This window comes from Scyliorhinus canicula, chromosome 25 (assembly GCF_902713615.1).
Source record: "Scyliorhinus canicula chromosome 25, sScyCan1.1, whole genome shotgun sequence".
NCBI classification, from domain to species: Eukaryota; Metazoa; Chordata; class Chondrichthyes; order Carcharhiniformes; family Scyliorhinidae; genus Scyliorhinus; species Scyliorhinus canicula.
The window spans coordinates 4786233-4811188 of record NC_052170.1 but is presented as its reverse complement, the minus strand read 5'-3'; the positions used below and the strand labels follow the sequence as shown (position 1 = coordinate 4811188).

General features: G+C 51.3%; 1 protein-coding gene across 1 annotated transcript in view; it reads right to left on the bottom strand.

Moving 5' to 3' along the window:
- Positions 1–14965, bottom strand: part of LOC119957208 (prostaglandin E2 receptor EP1 subtype-like) — a 145096-nt gene extending 130131 nt beyond the window's left edge. Inside the window, exon 1 of the mRNA XM_038785027.1 lies at positions 14909–14965. The gene's annotated coding sequence lies outside the window, so the exon portion shown is untranslated. The remainder of the gene's footprint in view (positions 1–14908) is intronic.
- Positions 14966–24956: the final 9991 nt, after the last annotated feature.

The window sequence follows — 24956 nt, the reverse complement described above, 5'->3', positions numbered from 1 at the left end:
AGCCCCCACTCTATCCCCATAGCCCCCACTCTATCCCCATAGCCCCCACTCTATCCCCATAGCCCCCACTGTATCCCCATAGCCCCCACTCTATCCCCATAGCCCCCACTCTATCCCCATAGCCCCCACTCTATCCCCATAGCCCCCACTCTATCCCCATAGCCCCCACTCTATCCCCATATCCCCCACTCTATCCCCATAGCCCCCACTGTATCCCCATAGCCCCCACTCTATCCCCATAGCCCCCACTCTATCCCCATAGCCCCCACTGTATCCCCATAGCCCCCACTCTATCCCCATAGCCACCACTCTATCCCCATAGCCACCACTCTATCCCCATATCCCCCACTGTATCCCCATAGCCCCCATTCTATCCCCATAGCCCCCACTCTATCCCCATAGCCCCCACTGTATCCCCATAGCCCCCACTCTATGCCCATAGCCCCATAGCCCCCCTCTATCCCCATAGCCCCCACTCTATCCCCATATTCCCCACTCTATCCCCATAGCCCCCACTCTATCCCCATATCCCCCACTCTATCCCCATATCCCCCACCCAGGCCCACTCTATCCCCATAGCCCCCACTCTATCCCCATAGCCCCCACTCTATCCCCATAGCCCCCACTCTATACCCATAGCCCCCACTCTATCCCCATAGCCCCCACTCTATCCCCATAGCCCCCACTCTATCCCCATAGCCCCCACTCTATCCCCATATCCCCCACTCTATCCCCATAGCCCCCACTCTATCCCCATATCCCCAACTCTATCCCCATATCCCCCACTCTATCCCCATAGCCCCCACTCTATCCCCATAGCCCCCACTCTATCCCCTTAGCCCCCACTCTATCCCCATAGCCCCCACTCTATCCCCATAGCCCCCACTCTATCCCCATAGCCCCCACTCTATCCCCATATCCCCACTCTATCCCCATATTCCCCACTCTATCCCCATATCCCCCACTCTATCCCCATATCCCCACTCTATCCCCATAGCCCCCACTCTATCCCCATAGCCCCCACTCTATCCCCATAGCCCCCACTCTATCCTCATAGCCCCCACTCTATCCCCATAGCCCCCACTCTATCCCCATAGCCCCCACCGTATCCCCATAGCCCCCACTCTATCCCCATAGCCCCCACTCTATCCCCAAAGCCCCCACTCTTTCCCCATATCCCCCACTCTATCCCCATAGCCCCCACTCTATCCCCATATCCCCCACTCTATCCCCATATCCCCCACTCTATCCCCATAGCCCCCACTCTATCCCCATATCCCCCACTCTATCCCCATATCCCCCACTCTATCCCCATAGCCCCCACTCTATCCCCATAGCCCCCACTCTATCCCCATAGCCCCCACTCTATCCCCATAGCCCCCACTCTATCCCCATATCCACATAGCCCCCACTCTATCCCCATATCCCCATAGCCCCCACTCTATCCCCAAAGCCCTGTGAAGTTTTCAGAAACTGTGCTGTTGAATGGTGAACTAAAAGTCACCAAAGTCCCTTGAGGCCATTGACTGTTTTCTCCTGTGACAGAGAGTTGGCTGGTAGTTAAACCCGAAATCAGCACATTTTCCAGGATAACCGCTGTCGGTACAGGAATGGAACCCACGCTGTTCGTGTCTCTCCACATCACACAGGAGCCACCCAGCCAACTGAGCTAACCGCATTGGTCCTGGGAAACGCCGGAGTCAAACTGAGACTTACTCAGTTATTTATAAAGTTTTAGTTCATGTTCCTTATCTTTGCATTCTGATTCTACGAATCCGGTGGGCTTTTCAGGGCTGGACAGCTGGTTTGTGATGCAGAGCGAGGTCAAGAGGGCGGGTTCAATTCCCGTACAGGCTGAGGTGATTCATGTAGGCCCCTCCTGCTCAACCTCGCCCCTCGCCTGAGGTATGGCGACCCTCAGGTTAAATCATCACCAGTCAGCTCCCCCCCCCCCCCCTCGAAGGGGAAAGCAACCTGTGGTCAATCTGGGACTGCGGCCACTTTGCCTTGACTATAAGGAACGGACTTATCAACCTTTCCCCCTGCCTTCGCCAATCTGTGTGCACCTCGTCGAGAATCGGACCAGTTCATTCATACTGCCTTTCTCTCTCTCTCTACATTCTTCCAAAATGCATCGATTCACACACTCTATGTTAAGGTTTGTTTCTGAATGGGAATAAGTTGGGGATGTTTGTAAATATCTGGTTGATGTAAACACCAAACAGCAGCACAATGTTGCCGTATATCAAACAGTCCCTGGGGCTGAAGGGATTGTAAACATGCAGCTTAGAACCATGTCCAAAATAAACAGAAACCATCCTGTGCATTGGACAAAATAAACATTTAGAAAAGGGCTGATTTTGCCTCTGAATTACTGATTCCAAAAGACCTCTTGCCCTTTGAGCTGCAACTGCAGATTCCTCCGGGTCAAACACACCCTGGATTTTTGTCCAGCGATGATGCGAGGTCCAAGGTAATCAGCTTTGCATCCAATAGAAGTGAAGCCCTTCATGGCAACCACAGACCCAGCAGCATGGGCACGAGGGACCACTCTCTCGGCAATGCAGTCCGTGTGTCATGGGGCCGCTACCTTGACCCTGAATCATGATGTTGCGAGGGTCAAGTCGGCCTCCAGAGGCTCACGCATAACATCAAGGCTGTCACGGCCAGTCAGGCACTGAGGGGGAGCTGCACTGTTGGAGATTCTCTGTCCCGCTGCACCCGTTTACTGGCCCCCCCCCCCCCCCCCCACCCCCAACCGGCAGCGGCGTCCTCCATCCCGGCAGCCGGCCAGTGGGTACATAGAACATTACAGCGCAGTACAGGCCCTTCGGCCCTCGATGTTGCGCCGACCTGTGAAACCCCTCTAAAGCCCATCTACACTATTCCCTTATCAGCCATATGTTTATTATTAGGGCAGCAGGGTAGCATGGTGGTTAGCATAAATGCTTCACAGCTCCAGGGTCCCAGGTTCGATTCCCGGCTGGGTCACTGTCTGTGTGGAGTCTGCACGTCCTCCCCCTGTGTGCGTGGGTTTCCTCCGGGTGCTCCGGTTTCCTCCCACAGTCCAAAGATGTGCGGGTTAGGTGGATTGGCCATGCTAAATTGCCCGTAGTGTCCTAATAAAAAGTAAGGTTAAGGGGGGGGGTTGTTGGGTTACGGGTATAGGGTGGATACGTGGGTTTGAGTAGGGTGATCATTGCTCGGCTCAACATTGAGGGCCGAAGGGCCTGTTCTGTGCTGTACTGTTCTATGTTCTATGTTTATCCAATGACCATTTAAATGCTCTAATGTTGGCGAGTCCACTACTGTTGCAGGCAGGGCATTCCACGCCCTTACTACTCTCTGAGTAAAGAACCTACCTCTGACATCTGTCCTATATCTATCTCCCCTCAATTTAAAGCTATGTCCCCTTGTGCTAGACATCACCATCCGAGGAAAAAGGCTCTCAATGTCCACCCTATCTAACCCTCTGATCATCTTGTATGCCTCAATTAAGTCCCCTCTTAGCCTTCTTCTCTCTAACGAAAACAGCCTCAAGTCCCTCAGCCTTCCCTCATAAGATCTTCTCTCCATACCAGGTAATATCCTGGTAAATCTCCTCTGTACCCTTTCCAATGCTTCCACATCCTTCCTATAAATCTCCTCTGCACCCTTTCCAATGCTTCCACATCCTTCCTATAAATCTCCTCTGCACCCTTTCCAATGCTTCCACATCCTTCCTACAATGCGGCGACCAGAACTGCACGCAATACTCCAAATACGGCCGCACCAGCGTTTTGTACAGCTGCAACATGACCTCATGGCTCCGAAACTCAATCCCTCTACCAATAAAAGCTAACACATCGTACGCCTTCTTAACAACCCTCTCAACCTGGGTGGCAACTTTCAGGGATCTATGTACATGGGCACCGAGATCTCTCTGCTCGTCCACACTACCAAGAATCTTACCATTAGCCCAGAACTCTGTCTTCCTGTTATTCCTTCCAAAATGAATCACCTCACACTTTTCTGCATTAAACTCCATTTGCCACCTCGCAGCCCAGCTCTGCAGCTTATCTATGTCCCTCTGTAACCTGCAACATCCTTCCGCACTGTCCACAACTCCACCGACTTTAGTGTCATCTGCAAATTTACTCACCCATCCTTCTACGCCCTCCTCCAGGTCATTTACAAAAATGACAAACAGCAGTGGCCCCAAAACAGATCCTTGTAGTACACCACTTGTAACTGAACATTTCCCATCAACCACCACACTCTGTTTTCTTACAGCTAGCCAATTTCTGATCCAAACTGCTAAATCACCCTGAATCCCATGCCTCTGTATTTTCTGCAATAGCCTACCGTGGGGAGCCTTATCAAACGCTTTACTGAAATCCATATACACCACATCAACTGCTTTACCCTCGTCCACCTGTTTGGTCACCTTCTCAAAGAACTCAATAAGGTTTGTGAGGCACAACCTACCCTTCACAAAACCGTGTTGACTATCCCTAATCAAATTATTCCTTTCTAGATGATTATAAACCCTATCTCTTATAAACCTTTCCAAGACTTTTCCCACAACAGAAATAAGGCTCACTGGTCTATAGTTACTGGGGTTATCTCTACTCCCCTTCTTGAACAAGGGGACAACATTTGCTGTTCTCCAGTCTTCTGGCACTATTCCTGTAGACAATGATGACATAAAGATCAAAGCCAAAGGCTCAGCAATCTCCTCCCTAGCTGCCCAGTGAATCCTAGGATAAATCCCATCTGGCCCAGGGGACTTATCTATTTTCACACTTTCCCGAATTGCTAACACCGCCTCCTTTTGACCCTCAAGCCCTTCTAGTCTAGTAGCCTGTATCTCAGTATTCTCCTCGACAACGTTGGGTGACCACTCCCCACGCGGCCTGGGAGAATCGCGAGAGGGCCCCCCGACATTTTTTACGCCCCCGGTGCCCCCCGCGATTCTCCCTCCCCCACCAGGTGATTGATGCATCTTCAAAACCTGCAAACACGACATCAGGAAGGATGCGGGCCGCAGACACATGGCAACACCACCACCTGGAGGTTCCCCTCCAAGTCGCTCGCTGACCTGATTGGAAATGTCCCGGCCGTTCCTTCACTGGGTCAAAATCCTGGCCCTTCCTCCCTAACAGCGCTCTGGGTGTACCTACGCCATGTGGCCAGCACCGGATTCATCACCACCACCTTCTCAAAGGCAACTAGAGATAGGCAACAAATGCCAGCGGTGCCCCCATCCCATGAGCAAATTAATTCATGAAAGGGTTTAGTTTCATTCGAAGCCAAGGATATCAGAATGGGAGGAGCCTTTTCCCACGCGCGAGAGTCTGTAACTCTGCATCACAAATTCAGGGGTTAGCTTGCAAGGGAATCGAGAAGCAGCCACTTGTCCACATCAATGTTTGTTTCTTTGTCTTTACAACAACAATATGATGAACGGCTGCACACCTCCCTCAAGAACATTCTAGAGAACTGGGGAGAGGGGCGAACTCCGAAGTACGCGGTTAAGATTATTTTAAGACCACTTATCGGAATTATTAGTGCATCTGGGCAAGTCTCAGATGGAATAGTAAAGACTGTAGGTGATTCTCTTCACTTAAAATCCAGAGAGATTTACCCTGAGAGAGGTAGGTTTGCCTCCAGAGGCTGGAGCTCAAACCCTTCTTTCTTATAGGTGGAAGTGAAAAATGGAGATGACCAAGTCACTCCCCCAGTCTTCTAGACAGAGTGTGAACGAGAACCCTGTACAGGGAGAGACAGATCTGAGATATCCTTTTAAAAAAAACCCCTATTGGCCGGGATTTATCTGCACACCCTGAGGGAAGTGAGCGGAAAGTGAGCACATCCGGGACAAATGATCGGGAAGTCACTCCAACCAGGCCGTGTCCGACAATCTTAAGGACGTTTTGGAAATATTTTGGAAAGTTAATTTAAGCATTATTGAGTGAATTTAACATCAGAACGTCACCCAGAGAGCTTGTTGGGTCGGTTGGCATTCAGTTTTGGCACTGTTGACTCTTGGGTAGATGCCAAGTGGATTAGAATTATGCTAATTCGGCTGCCCATTTCGATTAAACATTGCTGTACCACCCAGGGCTTGACTTCCTGGTCAAGATTGAAAACTGTCCTCTTCCCGGGAGCTAGTTTCCTGCTTCGCACATTGAATCATCGGCTGGTACAGTACAGAAGGAGGCCATTCGCTCACCGTGCCTGTGCCAGCACTTTCAAAGAGGTATCCACTAAGTCCGACTGCCTCGCGCTCTTTCCGACAGCCCTGTAAATTTCCCCCCTTCACGTGTTTACCTAATTCCCGTCTGATGGCTGTTGACAAATGGCACATTCCAACTCACTGCGTAAACAGTTTATTCCTCAAGATGGCTTTGGCACTTTTCCCAATTACCTTGAAATTGCCATGAATCCATCATCTGTTATCTGCACCGATTTGGCACATTCATTAACTCCCTGATGGATCCAAACCTCATTTGGCTCACGGATAAACAGGAACTTGTTTTCTCATAATGTGTGTCGGAGTCCTTGGAGAAAATGTGTCTGGAGCCATCCTGTTTTCTGTCTCTAACAATGGCTTGCTGGGATGAGACTGGATGATGGTCTCCCCTTGCTGAGGTACAAGAGGCAGCTGGATAATTGCGGACAGAACCAGCCGCAGCAGATCTCTTCAGGACTGAGAATGGTCGACCAAACATATTATCCACTCACTCTCAGAATGGCAAACCCATCCATTTGCAATCATTGAGCTGTACAGTTTGGCCATGACCTCCGACCTATTCTGCAGCAAACAAAACACTAAGGCGGCTGTAAAAGAAATGTCTCTGAGTCATTAACTCACTCTTGTTCTCAATGATATTCCTTATAGAGTGCGTAAACCCAATAGAGGGCACGGGCAGCACGGTGGTTAGCACTGATGCCTCACAGCGCAAGGGATCCAGGATCGATTCTGGCCTTCGGTGACTGTCTGTGCGGAGTCTGCACGTTCTCCCCCTGTGTGCGTGGGTTTCCACCGGGTGCTCCGGTTTCCTCCCACAGTCCAAAGATGTGCAGGGTAGGTGGATTGTCCATGTTAAATTGCCCCTTAGTGAGGTTAGGTGAGATTATAGCAATAGCGTGGGGGCTTGGGCCTGGGGAGGGTGCTCTTTCCAAGCACCGGTGCACACTCAATGGCCAAATGGCCTCCTTCTACACCATAGGTATTCTATGTCAACAGCAGATCTAACGAACTGCCTGAGAGTATGGTGGAGCATTCGTGTGGCGCATTGTGGTACGATTTCAGAATTTGCGGATGATGTGAAACTTGGAAACATTGTGAGCCGTGAGGCAAAAAGGCAATAGGCAAGTTGGTCGAATGGACAGACAGACAGACAGATATAACATAGAACATAGAACAGTACAGCACAGAACAGGCCCTTCGGCCCTCGATGTTGTGCCGAGCAATGATCACCCTACTCAAACCCGCGTATCCACCCTATACCCGTAACCCAACAACCCCCCCCCTAACCTTACATTTTAGGACACTACGGGCAATTTAGCATGGCCAATCCACCTAACCCGCACATCTTTCGACTGTGGGAGGAAACCGGAGCACCCAGAGGAAACCCACGCACACACGGGGAGGACGTGCAGACTCCGCACAGACAGTGACCCAGCCGGGAATCGAACCTGGGACCCTGGAGCTGTGAAGCATTTATGCTAACCACCATGCTACCGTGCTGCTTGGAAAGATCATGAAGCTCAATGCAGAGAATGTGAAGTGATTCATTTTCATAAGGCGAACTTGGTGTTATGGGCCAGGGTTTAGAGAACCCCAAAGTGTATCATGGAGTTCACCTGACCCACAACTTTTAATAGATTATAGTTATGGGGAGCACATGGCCCACTCTACAGGTGTGGTACAGCAGAAATCTACAGTGCTTTTAAATTAAAACAATGTTTACTTATGAAACCAGTAAACACTTTATAAACCCACAGTAAACATCTTAACAACTATCAACACCAATAAATCCCCCAAAGAATACCGTACTCTCTAAGTGACTCTTAATCTTTCCTTGCAACATCCATAAGACAAAAAGAACCCTTTTTACAGAAAGACATCAGGTTTAACTTCACTACTGAGAACAGTTACCACTTTGAAATCAAATGAACATTATTTAGCTTGCAGAGATTCATACACATCTTGCTGTGACTGCAGCTTCTCCAAATCTAAAATGAAACTAAACACACCCTGTAGCTGCGAGCCCAAAGTGAAAGTAAACGCAGATAGACAGCCCAGCTCCACCCACACTCTGACATCACTGATAAACACCCATTTCTTAAAGGTACGCCCACTACAGCTATTTTATAATCCCTCCATTTCTTGAAGGTACTCTCACATGACAATGGAGATGCAATATAAGATAGACCGTGCCTTCAGAAACATAAGATTACAATCTGTACACACCCGTAAATCTAGCGATGCCACTCTGCAGTGTCAAGTCTGCCAGTATCACTCTATTCATGCACTGGTACCTGAGTATGCACAATTCAATTCTGCTCGCACACGGCTGCAGGAGGGCAGTGATATCAGAAGGATCGCTCATGCGTGAATCCTAAAATGTGGTGGCTCCCGGGAGGGTGTCAGTATGTGCAAATAGTTCATGGGAATGAGAATGAAGGATAACAACACAATATAAAAATCTGTGGAACACCTATCCCAGAGACCTAGAGTAGGGAAGACTGATGGGGAACCTACCCAATTGTCTCCGATAGAGTCTAGTTTTATGCATAGTTTTATTCGGATAGGAGCTAGTTGAATGCATGTAGCTAAGAGGCAAAACTATTAAAAGTGTCTTGACTGTAGGAACTCAGTCATTGTCTCTTATGATAATGAACCATTGTATTCCAGTGTATTCAGCACTGAGAATGTATTGCTCTCTGTCTCGTCAACGAATCAATTCTTAAGGTCTCTGCCAAGGTGTGAAACGTAGTGAAGTGTGAGAAAACATATCCAATAATTTTCCTAAGACTGCTCACGCAGACGCTAAGCTTGTTTTGATAGGCACCAGTCAATCTTGAGTAATGTCCAATGTTTGATTAATAAATCAATAAGATATTGATTGGAACAAAACAGGAGGTCCCCGCTGAGAATTAGAAGCCGACGAAAGTAAATGAGGGGTTAAACCAGAGATAAGAATTACCTTAAAGTTAGGACCTCGGGGTCGAGGTCTTTGTTCCTGAATTCTTGAATCATCTATCTGTTTGTTTGTGTTCAAGTGATTTCCTTTTGTGCTTTATGCTTTTTGCCCATGTGCTTGACTTTTTAATGTATTGTTTGATATTTTGCGTCTACGAATTTACTCAGTTCTTATTAAAGTGTGTACCAGTGAGTAATTAACAATAATAAAGTTGTATCTTTGACAGCTTCCACCAACCGGACTACCAATTCTTATTAGAAGGTAAAATGAGAGCTCCACAGTCTCCATTCTGGTTGGGAAGTGTGGTAGTCTAACATGCAGTCACGCAGCAGATCAGTCACGGTCTCATTGGATGACGGAGCAGACTTGATGGGCCGAATGGCCCACTTCTGCCCCTATGGTCTTAAGGTCTTACCCACAATCCAGTCCATTCCTCATCTCACAGAGCTGATGGAAAGACCGAGAACTTTCATCAGTGCGATCTGAATTAGAACCAGCAAGGCCCAAACACGATCCATCATTGTGAACTTCAAATTCTTCAACTTTTTCTTAAAACTAGGAAGAGACATTGGGAAACAATTCCACAATTTACAACTGAGTTGTATGTCCTGACCTTTGAGATTTTTGGTTTACACATTGGAAGAAGCCCACCTTGTCAGTCATGTATTTTCCACTTCGGTCAATGAAAACAATGCAGATTGATTTACATTAAACTAAACAACTTTAGTGACTGTTATATGCCCAGGCTGTCAAGAACATGGACAAATATTATCACTGCAAACAAATGATGGTTTTTTTTTGAAGATTGGAGTCACTCGTTTAGACTTTGAGAAAACAATAGAAAGCAGGGGCCATAGTCCCAGGGTCAGGGGTCGCCAGTTTAAGAGATGAGGGAGAATTTCTTCTCTTGGAGGGGAGTGAATCTGTGGAACTCTTTGAGCAGAGAGCTGCAGAGGCCGGGTCATTAAGTATGTTCAAGGCTGAGAGAGACAGATTTTTAATCAGTGCGGGAATTGAGAGTTGTGGAGGTAAGGCGGGAAAGTGGAGTTGAGGATTGTCAGCTAAATCATAGAACATAGAACAGTACAGCACAGAACAGGCCCTTCGGCCCTCAATGTTGTGCCGAGCCATGATCACCCTACTCAAACCCACGTATCCACCCTATACCCGTAACCCAACAACCCCCCCCCACTAACCTTACTTTTTTTATTAGGACACTACGGGCAATTTAGCATGGCCAATCCACCTAACCCGCACATCTTTGGACTGTGGGAGGAAACCGGAGCACCCGGAGGAAACCCACGCACACAGGGGGAGGACGTGCAGACTCCACACAGACAGTGACCCAGCCAGGAACCGAACCTGGGACCCTGGAGCTGTGAAGCATTTATGCTAACCACCATGCTACCCTGCTGCCCACAATGATCCCATTAAATGATCCCATCAAATGGCCCACTTCTGCTCCTTGTGTCTGATGGTCTTATGGTTATAACGCAGGGAACATGAGGAATGTATGAGCAGTCCATGACGCAGCCTTGGCAACCCCACTCAGGAAAACAATGGCCACAGATCCAAAGGGATCGTTTCACAAAGGACCATTCCAGTCACATTACACATCCTGATGTGGACTTCGACAAGGGTGGGGGGGAGAAAAACCCTCAGCTCTTAAAACCTCATCCAGGATACGGGGGGGGGGGGGGTCGGCTTGACCAGCAGCCCATCCATCACCAACGCACGGCTCCCTCAGTTTCTACCGTCAACAAGATACACTGCAACAATTTGCCGAGGCTCCTTCATTAGAAGCTTCCAAACCCCGTGACCATTTGTGGATTTGGGAAATGGCGCTGAATGGGGCGAATTAATTAAATACGATTACAATCCTTGTAAACTCATGTCACTTCTAGTCCATTTAAACTGCCTTTTTAAACATTTGTTCTCAGTGTGTGTGCATCACCGCCAACGCCAGCATTTATTGCCCATCTCTAGCTACCCGAAGAAGGTGATGGAGGCGTTTGTTTCTTGAACGTTTCTGGGCCCTGGGAAAGTTGGGGTGAGGCAGAAGGTGGGCGGATTTGGATGAGGCTGTTGTGTGACTCACAGTGAATGGCAGGTGATGGTGTTCCTATAGCCCTGGTGGGCGAGGTCACGGGTTTGGGAGGTGCTGTCAAAATAAGCTTCGGGGCTTGCTGCACCGCCCATTGTATTAGCTCTGATAGAAAGTCACTTCCAACAATGTCACATCCATCTCTCTCCTTTCTGAATCCTGCTGTGATTTCATTTGATGTCTCCGGAATTTGCAATGAGTTTGCATAGCATAGAAGTTACAGTGCAGAAGGAGGCCATTCGGCCCATCGAGTCTGCACTGGCTCTTGGAAAGAGCACCCTACCCAAGGTCAACACCTCCACCCTATCCCCATAGCCCAGTAACCCCACCCAACACTCAGGGAAATTTTGGACACTAAGGGTAATTTGTCACGGCCAATCCACCTAACCTGCACATCTTTGGGCTGTGGGAGGAAACCGGAGCACCCGGAGGAAACCCACGCACACATGGGGAGGATGTGCAGACTCCACACAGACAGTGACCCAGTGGGGAATCGAACCTGGGACCCTGGAGCTGTGAAGCAATTGTGCTATCCACAATGCTACCGTGCTGCATCTCCTCCGTTCACCCCATGAAGCTTGAATTGTTTCAGCGCAGATTTTATTCCTCTTTGAAAGCAGCGAGTGATTCATCTTCTGCTAACTGCTATAAATGCCTTTTCCTTGCTGGTTAATTGCTTTCAAGCCATTGTTCACAGGTTGATAATCAATTGAATGCAGCCATGTCTAACGTTCTCTTTAATTAGGCCTGGTTTCCAAACATTAAGGGCTGGATTCTCCGCTTGGGAGACTCTGCTTGGGAGACATACGTATGGCAGGGAGCATGCAGGATCCCTCCGCAAATCCCATATTGGGCCACCATTTAGAGCGGGAGCCCGATAGCAAGAACCAGTCGCTGGATCCCCTCCCTCACACAATGCAAATCTTGTGCCCCCCCCACTGACAAGCAGCGGCGTTCTCCCAAATGCCCCAACCACGGACATTGCCCCCCCACCACCACAGTTCGCACACATGAGAGTGACCCAACCCCCCCTACTGACCCCCCATCAGCGACCCGCACTAGAGCCCCTCCTATAGAGGAGACCCCCCACCAGGAGCCCCATGACAAAGACCCTCCATATCAAAGACCGCCCACTACAGGCCCCCCATAACAGAGACCCCATATCAGAGAACCCCCCCCTAATAGACCCCCTATAACAGAGACCCCCGTGTGTCAGAGAACTCAGTGTAACAGAGAACCCTCATAACAGACTCCCCCCCTCAAAACAGAGAACTCCCCCCCCAATAACAGAGACCCCAAAATGTTGATAAACTTTGTGGTTAGAAGTTAAGTGCTTTCACGTCCTCTTTTTCTCAGCAGAAAGCACTTAGCTGCTTTTGATGTGGTCAGGAACTGTCAGCATAGTTAGATGTTTATAAACATTGTGGTTAGTTTCACAGCAGGCTACTTGAAATGCATTCAGGCATGAAGGGAAATGATAGTAAACAATCCAGACATCTGGCTTTCTGGAAGCTGTTAATTATAGGCTACTAAAAGCTTTTTCTCTATGGAGTGAATAGAAGCCTGCAGATCTGAGTGGGTTTAAAGCCTTGTGATGTGGTCTTGGCTTTCTATGAAGTAACAGCTGCTGCTTTCGATATATCTGTCTGAGGCAACAGGTGTAAGGGACAGGTGAGTGAAAAAGCAGTGACTTCTTTTCACTGTTTTTGCCTGGACTGCTCTTTAGCCTTCAGGCAGGGGTGAAGGGGACAGGGGTCTCTTTTTAGGGGTCTCTGATATGGGGGTTCTCTGTTATGGGGGGTCTGTGATGGGGGGCTTCTATTGGGAGGGTCTCTGTTATGGGGAGTCTCTGATGGGGTCTCTGGTAGGGTTCACTGGTGTGTGGGGGACACGTGGGGGTTATGGTAGGGTGGTCTTGTGGGTGCCTCTGGTGGGGGGGGGTCTTGTTAGGGGGGCTGGGGGGGTGTCGTGGGCAGGGTTTGCATTGTGCAGGAGCAAGGCCCTTCAGTGGACTTTGGGGGCACCTACCTTAAACACACCCTTAGCCCACCGCATGTCCACCACATCAGGACCACGCTGGCAAATAGTTGCCAAAATCCACGCCTGCGTGAATCATAGGATGCCCATACCAGCGGTGGGTGACGGAGAACTCCCACCCCCCCCCAACTCAAATCAACCATCTTTTTCAAATACATCCCCGACAGCTAGTAATTATCAAGAAACAGAAGGAGCACAAATTGTTCTCAAACCAAGGGGCTTGGGAAGAGAGCGGGAGGGCGGTGTTGAGATAGAGGATCACTCATGATCATATTGAATGGTGGAGCAGGCTCGAAGGGCCGAATGGCCCCCTCCTGCCAGTATTCGCAATGTTTCCTGTTGAACCTTATCGGCGTATGAGAATGAAAAGATGTTTTGTAAAGCTTAAACCCATCGCACAAAAAAGCAACACGTTCAGCAGCTCAACCCCGACTTACAAACTCTGGTTTGCTGAATTATTGATCTTCCCACGAGTTTCTAGTTCAAGCTAATTAATGCCAATTGTTAAGGGGTCACCCGTTTGGTGTTTGCTGCAACAAGGCAGCATCTTTAAAAGCTGCGCCTCCTGTTTCTATGATGTGGAGGTGCCGGCGTTGGACTGGGGTGGGCACAGTAAGAGGTCTCACAACACCAGGTTACAGTCCAACAGGTTTGTTTGGAATTACTAGATTGGTGAGATGGTGGAGTAGCGGTATTGTGACTGGACTGGTAACCCAGAGGCCCAGGCCCATGTTCCGGGAACACAGGTTCAAGTCACACCTCTATTGGTGGAACTAAAGTTCAATCTGAAGCTGGCCTCAGCCATGGTGACCACGGAATCCATTGTTGTAAAAACCCATCTGGTTCATTAATGTCCCTTAGGGAAGGAAATCTGCTGTCCTGACCCGGTCTGGCCTACACGTGACTCCAGACCCACAACAAATGCGGTTGACTCCTAAATGGCCTCGCCAACTACCCTACGGGCAATTAGAGTTGGCCAACAAATGCCGGACTTGCCAGTGATGCCCACATTGTGTGAAAGAATATATATACTGCTGTCAATTCTCTCTGTGGCCAATCTGTTGCTGGATGATTTTCTTTGTGAGTTTGCCCCCTATTTGAAATGAAAGATCCTGGGCTCCCTTTGACCATTTTCCTTCCTCCTCAGTGCCCCACGGGGATATGTGGCACCGTTCCAATACGCAAACACGTTGGGATTACAATCCAACTCCATTTGTCCAACACGCCTGCTGATACAGTGAGCCACCCTTCTACAGCACCCAGATTAACCTCGGCAGCAATTTGGGATTCATGCGGTGCCGATTCGTCTGTGATCCTTTGGACCCCCCCCCCCCCACATCTCTTCGTGCCAAAGCAAAATACTGCAGGTGCCAGGAATCTGAAACAAAAGCAGAAATTGCTGAGCAATTTTTGGCATTAGTTTATCTTTTGGCACCTTGCTTATCAGGTTAATGTCACCTCTGGTCCTAAGTCTTACAGTTGTGATAATAGAGCAAAATAGTCGAGTAACTGGAAGTCTAAAAGGCAGCATCATTGCCTCCTAATCATGCCAAGTGAATCTAAATATGCTTACCCGCATCTCCGCTGTGTTACATTTTGCCCAGAATCCTTAATTGTACATGGTTGGCAGATGTAAACGCATATTGTGTACAGGAAGTAGGTCATATCTCTGCATGTCATCCATTCTGTGATCACAAAGGATGGCCTTTGGCAAGTCAAACAATTAGACTAGGTCCCTTTCAGCAATAATGATGCAGCCATTGAGAAACGGATGGAACCTTTCATCAGCCAATGGAAAGTGTAACACCTCCTGCTGATTTCAAGCCCATCTGATCTCGGCTTCAGCCAGTCAAGATAATGCACAGTCAGCAGGGTGCCATTACACCCACAACACCACCACCTGTAGCCCTATCCGTGACGAATTGGATAGAAAATGATCGGTCGTTCATATTTTTAGTATTTCTTCTTCTTTATTTTGGCTGTTACATTTCTGATCCGTGGTTGCTTAACGGACCTGTGACTTTCAGGAAAAGCACCTTTAATCCAAACAGGAGGGTCCAGAAGGGCTGTGCTGTGGCTCGACGGTGACTCGGATTGGTTGATTTGGCTGGAGTCCAGTGAATTGTCCCAAAGGGCTGTGCTCTGCCTGGTGGCAGGCGGTGATTGGATCTCATCCCAGTGGAATGTTTTCAAAGGGGCTAAACCAGCTGGCTTGTAATGCAGAACAATGCCAGCAGCGTGGGTTCAATTCCCCTATCGGCCTCCCCGAATAGGCGCCGGAATGTGGTGACTAGGGGCTTTCCACAATAACTTCATTGAAGCCTACTTGTGACAATGAGCAATTATTATTATTAAAGTCACAAGGTACCATTTTAGTTTCACTTTTGACTCTGCAGTCCGGGTGGAGGACTCCAGCTAAATCTCTGCCAAATGATTCGGCTGAACTCTCTTCATGGGGCCACTCTGAGGGCTGATTCCCCCTCCAGCATGTCTGGGTGCCATTCTCTTAGAACTGCACAGGCTTGAAGTCAAACCGGCAGGCCGGAAGCAGGGTTTGATGTGAGGCAAAGTGTCTCAGGAAAGAAATAGGCCTGAGTGCGCACACAAGCTGAAGGCCCGGGTTGATAAGAACTAAAGTGACTCCCCAGAAGGCCCTCTGCCGGTAAGTACCGTAATGAACGACTGCAAAGAAGACCATCACCAGCTGTAAACCAGAAACGTTAATCCACAAGCACACTGTGAAGAAGCCACGCAAACCGACATTTGAAGCAAAAACTCATATCCTTTGACCTTTGTCCTTATTATTTTCCTCCCTTTCGCCCTCCTCTGTGTTTATCTGGTATGTGTGTGTGTGTGGGTAGAGGGTGGGACAATTAAAGGGGTTAGTAGGTTAGCTTGTTGTTATTCACTTGTATTTGCTACATATTTCATCATTATCCTTGTTAGAAATAAGCAGTAATTGCGTTTCAACTTACACACCTGGTGACTGTAATGACTGGCCAGCCAAGGGCAAAAATTTCAGGAATGTTGATCAGAATTATTGGTTAATTTACTTGTGTTGTGACTCCGAGACTGAAATTTACCGCAAACCTGCCCAGGATGTCGTAATATTCCCAAGTTAGCCGTCACAGAGACCCTCTTTGGGGAGTTAGTCATAAAGTATGCTGTCCCAAATACAGTTGGTCCATTATTTCACAGCAGTGTGATTTGTGAGATGGTCTTATAGCTTCACATATCGACGTGGTTATGTGTGTGTGTGGGGGGGGGGGGGGGGGGGGGGGGGGTAGCACTCTGTAATGATTCACCTTCAGACACTTCAGTAAAGAACACAAAAAGGGATTTATTTGCAGTGATCATCATCAGCAGCAGCATGTTTGCAGTGAGCTCGAAAATACTTCTGCCCAGGAGAACTCCTCCCCCTGGGGTGATTCATAGAACATAAAGTGAAGGAGCCCATTCGGCCCATCGAGTCTGCACCGACCCACTTAAGCCCTCACTTCCACCCTATCCCCGTAACCCAATTACCCCTCCTAACCTTTTTGAACACTAAAGGGAATTTATCATGGTCAATCCACCTAACCTGCACGTCTTTGGACTGTGGGAGGAAACCGGAGCGCCTGGAGGAAACCCACGCAGACACGGGGAGAAGGTGCAGACTCCACACAGACAGTGACCCAAGCCGGGAATCGAACCAGGGACCCTGACGCTGTGAGGCCACAGTGCTGTCCACTTGTGCTACCTTGCTGCCCATTCTGAGACCAGATTGGCCACCCTGGTCAGGTGACCCTTACTCTGCTGTGCCGCCCTTAAAGGGGTAGTCACCACACACTCTCAGCTCTGAAGTAGATTTCGAAGTTTTACTGCCGGCATTGAACGGAGTGCTGCACTGTCAGGAGTACCATCTTTTGGATGAGGTGGGTAAAAGATCCCGCAGTGCTATTGTGAAGAAGCGCAAATCATCCTGGCTGACCCAATATTTATCCTTCAACCATCATGACGGGTATTAAAAAACAGGCGATCTGCTTATTTATCTCATTGCAGTTTATGGGAGGTTGCTGTGCACAAATTGACTGCAGCAATCCCATACACTTCCAAAACAACTTTGTTGGATGAGAAGTGCTGTCAGGCATCCAGAGGTTGCGACAGGCGCTACCTGAATGCAGGTCTGTGGTTTCCAAGCACCTATGCCAGAGGACGTATCAAAAGGAAGGAGCCCCACCTCATCAATTTGGTCCCCACCAGGTCGGAGAAGTGAAAGGTTTTGTGTGGCAACCTCCTGAGCCATCGGACCTTTCCACTTCTGTGATCCTACAGTTATGTTATTGCAGGATTTGCTTTTCACTCTGTGTACAGTCTTTCCAATCAGCCGACCTTATCAGGAGGATATCATTAATTCATGCTTTGTGTAGCTGGGGGTTCACAGTAATTTTGAGATGTACCCTGATTCTCAGGCCCACCTCTATCCCGCACGGCGTCTTGCTTCATTAGCAGCTTCTAACTGGAGAACCGGCTCAACATTGCCAGCAACTCTTCAGCAGAAAGGCACCGAATGCCACAAGAATGACTTCATGACATTGCCGTCGAATGTGAAAACAAAAGCTAATCACGCATGGATATCACCACTGTAAAATGCAATGTTACTATTAATAATTGTTCTTTCTAATAAATGCTCGGTTGCCAGCGATGATTCGATTGGGAGCGATCTTGGCTCCGTGTCAGAAGAGACTACCAGCACAAACGTCACGCCATCGCTCCCAGTGCCGGTGCTGAGGGAGCCCTGCACTGGCAGAGGAGTGGGTGCTGAGGGAGCCCTGCACTGGCAGAGAAGCGGGTGCTGAGGGAGCCCTGCACTGGCAGAGGTGCCAGTGCTGAGGGAGCCCTGCACTGGCAGAGGTGCCATTACTGAGGGAGCCCTGCACTGGCAGAGGTGTTGGCGCTGAGGGAGCCCTGCACTGGCAGAGGAGTGGGTGCTGAGGGAGCCCTGCACTGGCAGAGGTGTTGGTGCTGAGGGAGCCCTGCACTGGCAGAGGTGCGGGTGCTGAGGGAGCCCTGCACTGGCAGAGATGTTGGTGCTGAGGGAGCCCTGCACTGGCAGAGATGTTGGTGCTGAGGGAGCCCTGGACTGGCAGAGCTGTTGGTGCTGAGGGAGCCCTGCACTGGCAGAGGTGCCATTACTGAGGGAGCCCTGCACTGGCAGAGGAGCGGGTGCTGAGGAAGCCCTGCACTGGCAGAGGTGTTGGTGCTGAGGGAGCCCTGCACTGGCAGAGATGTTGGTGCTGAGGGAGCCCTGCACTGGCAGAGGTGCCAGCGCTGAGGGAGCCCTGCACTGGCAGAGGAGCGGGTGCTGAGGAAGCCCTGCACTGGCAGAGGTGTTGGTGCTGAGGGAGCCCTGCACTGGCAGAGATGTTGGTGCTGAGGGAGCCCTGCACTGGCAGAGATGTTGGTGCTGAGGGAGCCCTGGACTGGCAGAGCTGTTGGTGCTGAGGGAGCCCTGCACTGGCAGAGGTGCCATTACTGAGGGAGCCCTGCACTGGCAGAGGTGCGGGTGCTGAGGGAGCCCTGCACTGGCAGAGAAGCGGGTGCTGAGGGAGCCCTGCACTGGCAGAGGAGTGGGTGCTGAGGGAGCCCTGCACTGGCAGAGGTGTTGGTGCTGAGGGAGCCCTGCACTGGCAGAGGAGCGGGTGCTGAGGGAGCCCTGCACTGGCAGAGGTGTTGGTGCTGAGGGAGCCCTGCACTGGCAGAGGTGTTGGTGCTGAGGGAGCCCTGCACTGGCAGAGGAGCGGGTGCTGAGGGAGCCCTGCACTGGCAGAGGTGTTGGTGCTGAGGGAGCCCTGCACTGGCAGAGGAGCGGGTGCTGAGGGAGCCCTGCACTGGCAGAGGTGTTGGTGCTGAGGGAGCCCTGCACTGGCAGAGGTGTTGGTGCTGAGGGAGCCCTGCACTGGCAGAGGTGTTGGTGCTGAGGGAGCCCTGCACTGGCAGAGGTGTTGGTGCTGAGGGAGCCCTGCACTGGCAGAGGTGTTGGTGCTGAGGGAGCCCTGCACTGGCAGAGGAGCGGGTGCTGAGGGAGCCTTGCACTGGCAGAGGTGTTGGTGCTGAGGGAGCCCTGCACTGGCAGAGGAGCGGGTGCTGAGGGAGCCCTGCACTGGCAGAGGTGTTGGTGCTGAGGGAGCCCTGCACTGGCAGAGGAGTGGGTGCTGAGGGAGCCCTGCACTGGCAGAGGTGTTGGTGCTGAGGGAGCCCTGCACTGGCAGAGGTGCCATTACTGAGGGAGCCCTGCACTGGCAGAGGTGCGGGTGCTGAGGGAGCCCTGCACTGGCAGAGGTGCGGGTGCTGAGGGAGCCCTGCACTGGCAGAGGTGCGGGTGCTGAGGGAGCCCTGCACTGGCAGAGGTGCGGGTGCTGAGGGAGCCCTGCACTGGCAGAGAAGCGGGTGCTGAGGGAGCCCTGCACTGGCAGAGGTGTTGGTGCTGAGGGAGCCCTGCACTGGCAGAGGTGCGGGTGCTGAGGGAGCCCTGCACTGGCAGAGGTGTTGGTGCTGAGGGAGCCCTGCACTGGCAGAGGTGCGGGTGCTGAGGGAGCCCTGCACTGGCAGAGGTGCCAGTGCTGAGGGAGCCCTGCACTGGCAGAGGCGCCGGTGCTGAGGGAGCCCTGCACTGGCAGAAGTGCGGGTGCTGAGGGAGCCCTGCACTGGCAGAGATGTTGGTGCTGAGGGAGCCCTGCACTGGCAGAGATGTTGGTGCTGAGGGAGCCCTGCACTGGCAGAGGAGCGGGTGCTGAGGGAGCCCTGCACTGGCAGAGGTGTTGGTGCTGAGGGAGCCCTGCACTGGCAGAGGTGCGGGTGCTGAGGGAGCCCTGCACTGGCAGAGGTGCGGGTGCTGAGGGAGCCCTGCACTGGCAGAGGTCCGGGTGCTGAGGAAGCCCTGCACTGGCAGAGATGTTGGTGCTGAGGGAGCCCTGCACTGGCAGAGGAGTGGGTGCTGAGGGAGCCCTGCACTGGCAGAGATGTTGGTGCTGAGGGAGCCCTGCACTGGCAGAGGTGCGGGTGCTGAGGGAGCCCTGCACTGGCAGAGGAATGGGTGCTGAGGGAGCCCTGCACTGGCAGAGGTGCGGGTGCTGAGGGAGCCCTGCACTGGCAGAGGCGCCGGTGCTGAGGGAGCCCTGCACTGGCAGAGGTGTTGGTGCTGAGGGAGCCCTGCACTGGCAGAGATGTTGGTGCTGAGGGAGCCCTGCACTGGCAGAGGAGTGGGTGCTGAGGGAGCCCTGCACTGGCAGAGATGTTGGTGCTGAGGGAGCCCTGCACTGGCAGAGGTGCGGGTGCTGAGGGAGCCCTGCACTGGCAGAGGTGCGGGTGCTGAGGGAGCCCTGCACTGGCAGAGGAGCGGGTGCTGAGGGAGCCCTGCACTGGCAGAGGTGTTGGTGCTGAGGGAGCCCTGCACTGGCAGAGGTGCTGTCTTTCAGATAAGGGGCTGGGTTCTCCGTTTTTGAGGCTATGTCCCCACGCCGGCGTGGGAACGGTGGCATTCTACGACAGCAACATGGCGGCAGATGCTCACGGATCCGGCCTGTGAAATAATGCCCCGTCTTTGGCTGGCTTGCGAGGCCCGGACTGCCCCCAACAGTGTCCCCAGCCCCTGACAAAGTCCCCCTGCCCGCGGATCGGCCCTCCCCGACCTTGGCGCCGCTGGACTGAGTCCGCACCGCCACGGCGAGTTCCCGACGGATGGGATTACACGCGACCGACACCGTCGGGAACCTGGCCATTCAGGGGCGGAGCATTAAGGGGAGTGGGCCCCAGGCAATGTCGTGAGGCCTCCATTGCGGCACATGGCGTATTCTGCCAGTACTCCCGTTTGGGGGGAGCAGAGCATCACGAAAGCGGCGCTGCCCCTGAATTTCATAAACGGGAATTCTCCGGCCGATCGGCGATGTCACCATCAGCGACCGGAGATTCCCGCCCAAGATGTCCGCCTCCCTCAGGCGAATGTAAAAGTATATGAAGAATAAAAGCAGAAACATCTTGCTGTCCAGGTCGACAATTATCCACAGAATCCGTACGGTGCAGAAGGAGGCCATTCGACCCGTCCAGCCTGTACCAACCCTCCAAACGAGCACTCTTACCGAGGCCCACAACCCGCCCTATCCCCAGGCCAATTAAGGCCGATCCTAACCTGGACTGTGGGAGGAAACCGGAGCACCCGGAGGAAACCCACGCAGACACGGGGAGAACGTGCAGACTCCGCACAGACAGTCACCCGATGCTGGAATCGAACCCAGGACCCTCGCACTGTGAGGCAGCAGCGTGCTAACCACTGTTCCTCCACACCACCCTTAAGCAACACCTAAGTGACAGTTTATCGCAAGTGGAAAGATTGGCTCGGCTGGGCCTGTATGGACTGGAATTCAGAAGAATGAGAGCAGATCTCATTGAAACGTATAAAACTCTGACAGGGCCGGGGGGGGGGGGGCGTCTAGATCAAGGGGGTCACAGAATACAGGGGGTGGGTCATTTCGGAATAAGAAGAGTAGAAATCTCATCACTCAGAGGGTGGCGACCCGGTGGAACCCTCGACCACAGAGGCTGGAGGCCGAGTCACTGAATATATTTAATGAGCAAATGGATAGATTTCTAGACTCTGCAGGTGTCAAAGGGCACGGGGAGAGAGGGGGAGTGTGGTGTTGAGTAGGGAGGATCAGCCATGATCATATTAAATGGGGCAGAAGGCTCAAGGGGCCGAATGGCCTCCTCCTGCTCCTATTTTCTATGTTTCTATAATAGTAAATCTAATCGCAATGTATTCATCATCATTTTAGCAGAAATAAAAGCTCAAATCCATGAAGCAGGGGAAGGTATTGGGGACCTGTACCCCTCTGACAACACTCTTCTAACTGACCAGCAAAGATAACTCTAATAAGAAGCGTGATGTAAACATCCACTGACGTTAGACACTGATCGATCTTTGGTGTAGAAATGTGTGTATCCTTGAGAATTGACCATTGTGGAATTACGTTAGAAGGTCTCAAAATAAACCTGGAATGTGGTCTTGGGAATCACCTCGGACGGGATTCTCCGAAATGGTGGCAGAGTATCCGCGCCATTGTGAACGCCGTCGCGTTTCATGACGGCACGAAACGGGCGTGGGTACTACCGGTCCTGGCCCCCACTGGGGCCAGCACGGCGCTGGAGCGGTTCACGCCGCTCCAGCCTCCGGCCTGGCACGGGGCTTGGAGAATCCCGCCCCCTGTTTCTGGGTCAAACAGTCATGGTTCACGTCTTGCATCCTGAGCTATTGGTCTCAGCTGATATTTGCCCATCTCTACCGTTCAATCCTGTCTCACTGCTCCTGAAAGATGATGCTCTCACCCTGACACTGACCTCAGGCCTCGAGGACCACATAGCGAACAGCCGACTTCTGGTGAATAAAATGGACATGATTTCTTTCTCAACATGAAAAACAAGCTATGCACAGGAAATCTCCTTGTCTGGAGATGGTATCAGAAGTAACACTTGGTTACCAGTGAGCGAGCACACCCTTGATCGGAATTGGCTGCTGAAGGAATTTCACAGATAATTATAATACAATTGTTCAGGAATGAAGCAATGGAGATGGACAGATTAGTGACACTTCCAGTTACGTGTGTGTACATATATATCTGCCTTTCTTTGATGGCAGCAATTTTAGCGTGCTATTGTTTTGATGGGAGATCTGCCAACATAAACTAAACAGGATGGTCTGATTAGAACCAAAGTGATCCAACTTCCTTTTCCTCCCATTTAGAAAACCCATTTGGTTACTGGAGACAGAGCATTAACCCATTGACCTGTAAGAGCAGGGGACAAACTCCTCCATTTGATGGAGTCGCTAAGACTAGAGGAAAGTGTCTTCCGAGGGCCATAATTGTTCCATCAACGATTGAGTGCAATCCATTAACAAGCTCTTCAAACAGAGCCCAGCACTTAGGCGGATAATGGGATTGCACGGAGCTTCCTAGCCTGTAAGGCAGTGAGCAGAATGAAAGCATTGTTGCAACACTGAAATTCTATCCATCACCTGAAAACAGGCTGGTCTACATTTAAAACACCCACTTTCCCCCGGGGGGCCTCCTTCAAATGCGATCTTACTCACGAAGGAGCAATGTGAAGCTCGACACGTAAAACAAAAACTTTACCAGTGTAGAGCATTGCACTTCACAACCACATTTTCAAAGAAGGTTCCTCACTGAGCTGCGTAAGGGGATATCAGGACAGGTGATCAAAGGAATGGTCAGAATAGTGCAGCACGGTGACGCAGCAGTTAGCACTGCTGCCTCACAGCGCCGAGGTCCCAGGTTCGATCCCGGCTCTGGGTCACTGTCCGTGTGGAGTTTGCACGTTCTCCCCGTGACTGCGTGGGTTTCGCCCCCACAACCCAAAGATGTGCAGGGCCAGGTGGATTGGCCAGTCTAAAATTGCCCCTTAATAAAACAAAAGGCAAGGTCTGAAAGCTCGGCTTTAAGGAGAATCTTAGACAAGATGGAGGTTTAACGGGAACTCCAGAGCTTTGCCTGGGCAGCTGAATATACGGCCACTAAGAGTGATTAAACCCGGAGATGCTGCACAAGGGGAGAATTGGAGGGAAGCAAATATCTGGGAGGGCGTGGGGCTGAAGACGATGGCTGTACAGAGATAGGAAGGGGCAAGGGATTTGAAAACAAGGATTGAGAACTTTAAAACCAAGGCCATTCTAAGCCAGGAGCTAATGGTGGGTTAGTCTGACTGAACATTTTAAACTGAGATTCGTGGATTTTAGTCCGGCAAGGGTATTAAACAATAGTGAAACCAAGGAGGGTAAATAGAGTTAAGATACAGAGAACGACTATGATTCAATTGAATGGTGGGACAGACTAAAGGGCCATGTTCCTCTGACTCTTCACTGGGACTAACTTGACCACATTGCCATGTTAAGATTTGTTAAAATCACAAAGTTTATTTCTCACCGACTTGGCCTCGAACTTGTGTTACTGGGGCCTACCTTGCTCACCCCCATGAGACTCCCCGTGGGGTTGGTGGCGTACGGGGTCCCGTGACGAGGGGTGTTGACCCGATAGCGGGGCTCGGAAAATCCCCGAGACAAAAGCCGGCCCAGGTGGGAACCGGCATCTTGGGATGGTCCCACTGGGTCCCGGACTGTCGCTTTGTTATTAAATTTCCTCGCGTGAGGATTCTCCGCTGTCAGGGTTCTCCGCCGTGCCGGCAGCCGGGAGGTCACCCGACGGCATTTGTTGCCCATCCCTAATTGCCCTTGAGCTGAGTGTCTCGTTCGGCCATTTGAGAGGGGGCAGCTCAGAATCAACTGTGGGCCTGGAGTCACGTGTAGGCCAGACCGGGTAAGTATTGCCGATCAGTACTTCCTGCTGCGAGTAATCACGGACACCTCCTAAAGCAGGCGAGTTGCTTGATCTCCTGCAAACTCCGCTTGCAAAGAGGCAGGAAAAACTCTCAAGGCTGGGGGGGGGGGGGGGGGGGGGGGGGGGGGGGGAAGGGAGAGGCAGGGAGAAGCTGAGGGACAGAAGTCCGTGGCTCAGGGTGCAGGCAGCTGGCGGCACGGCAGCCAGTGATGGAGCGTTTAAAATCGGGGTGTGCGA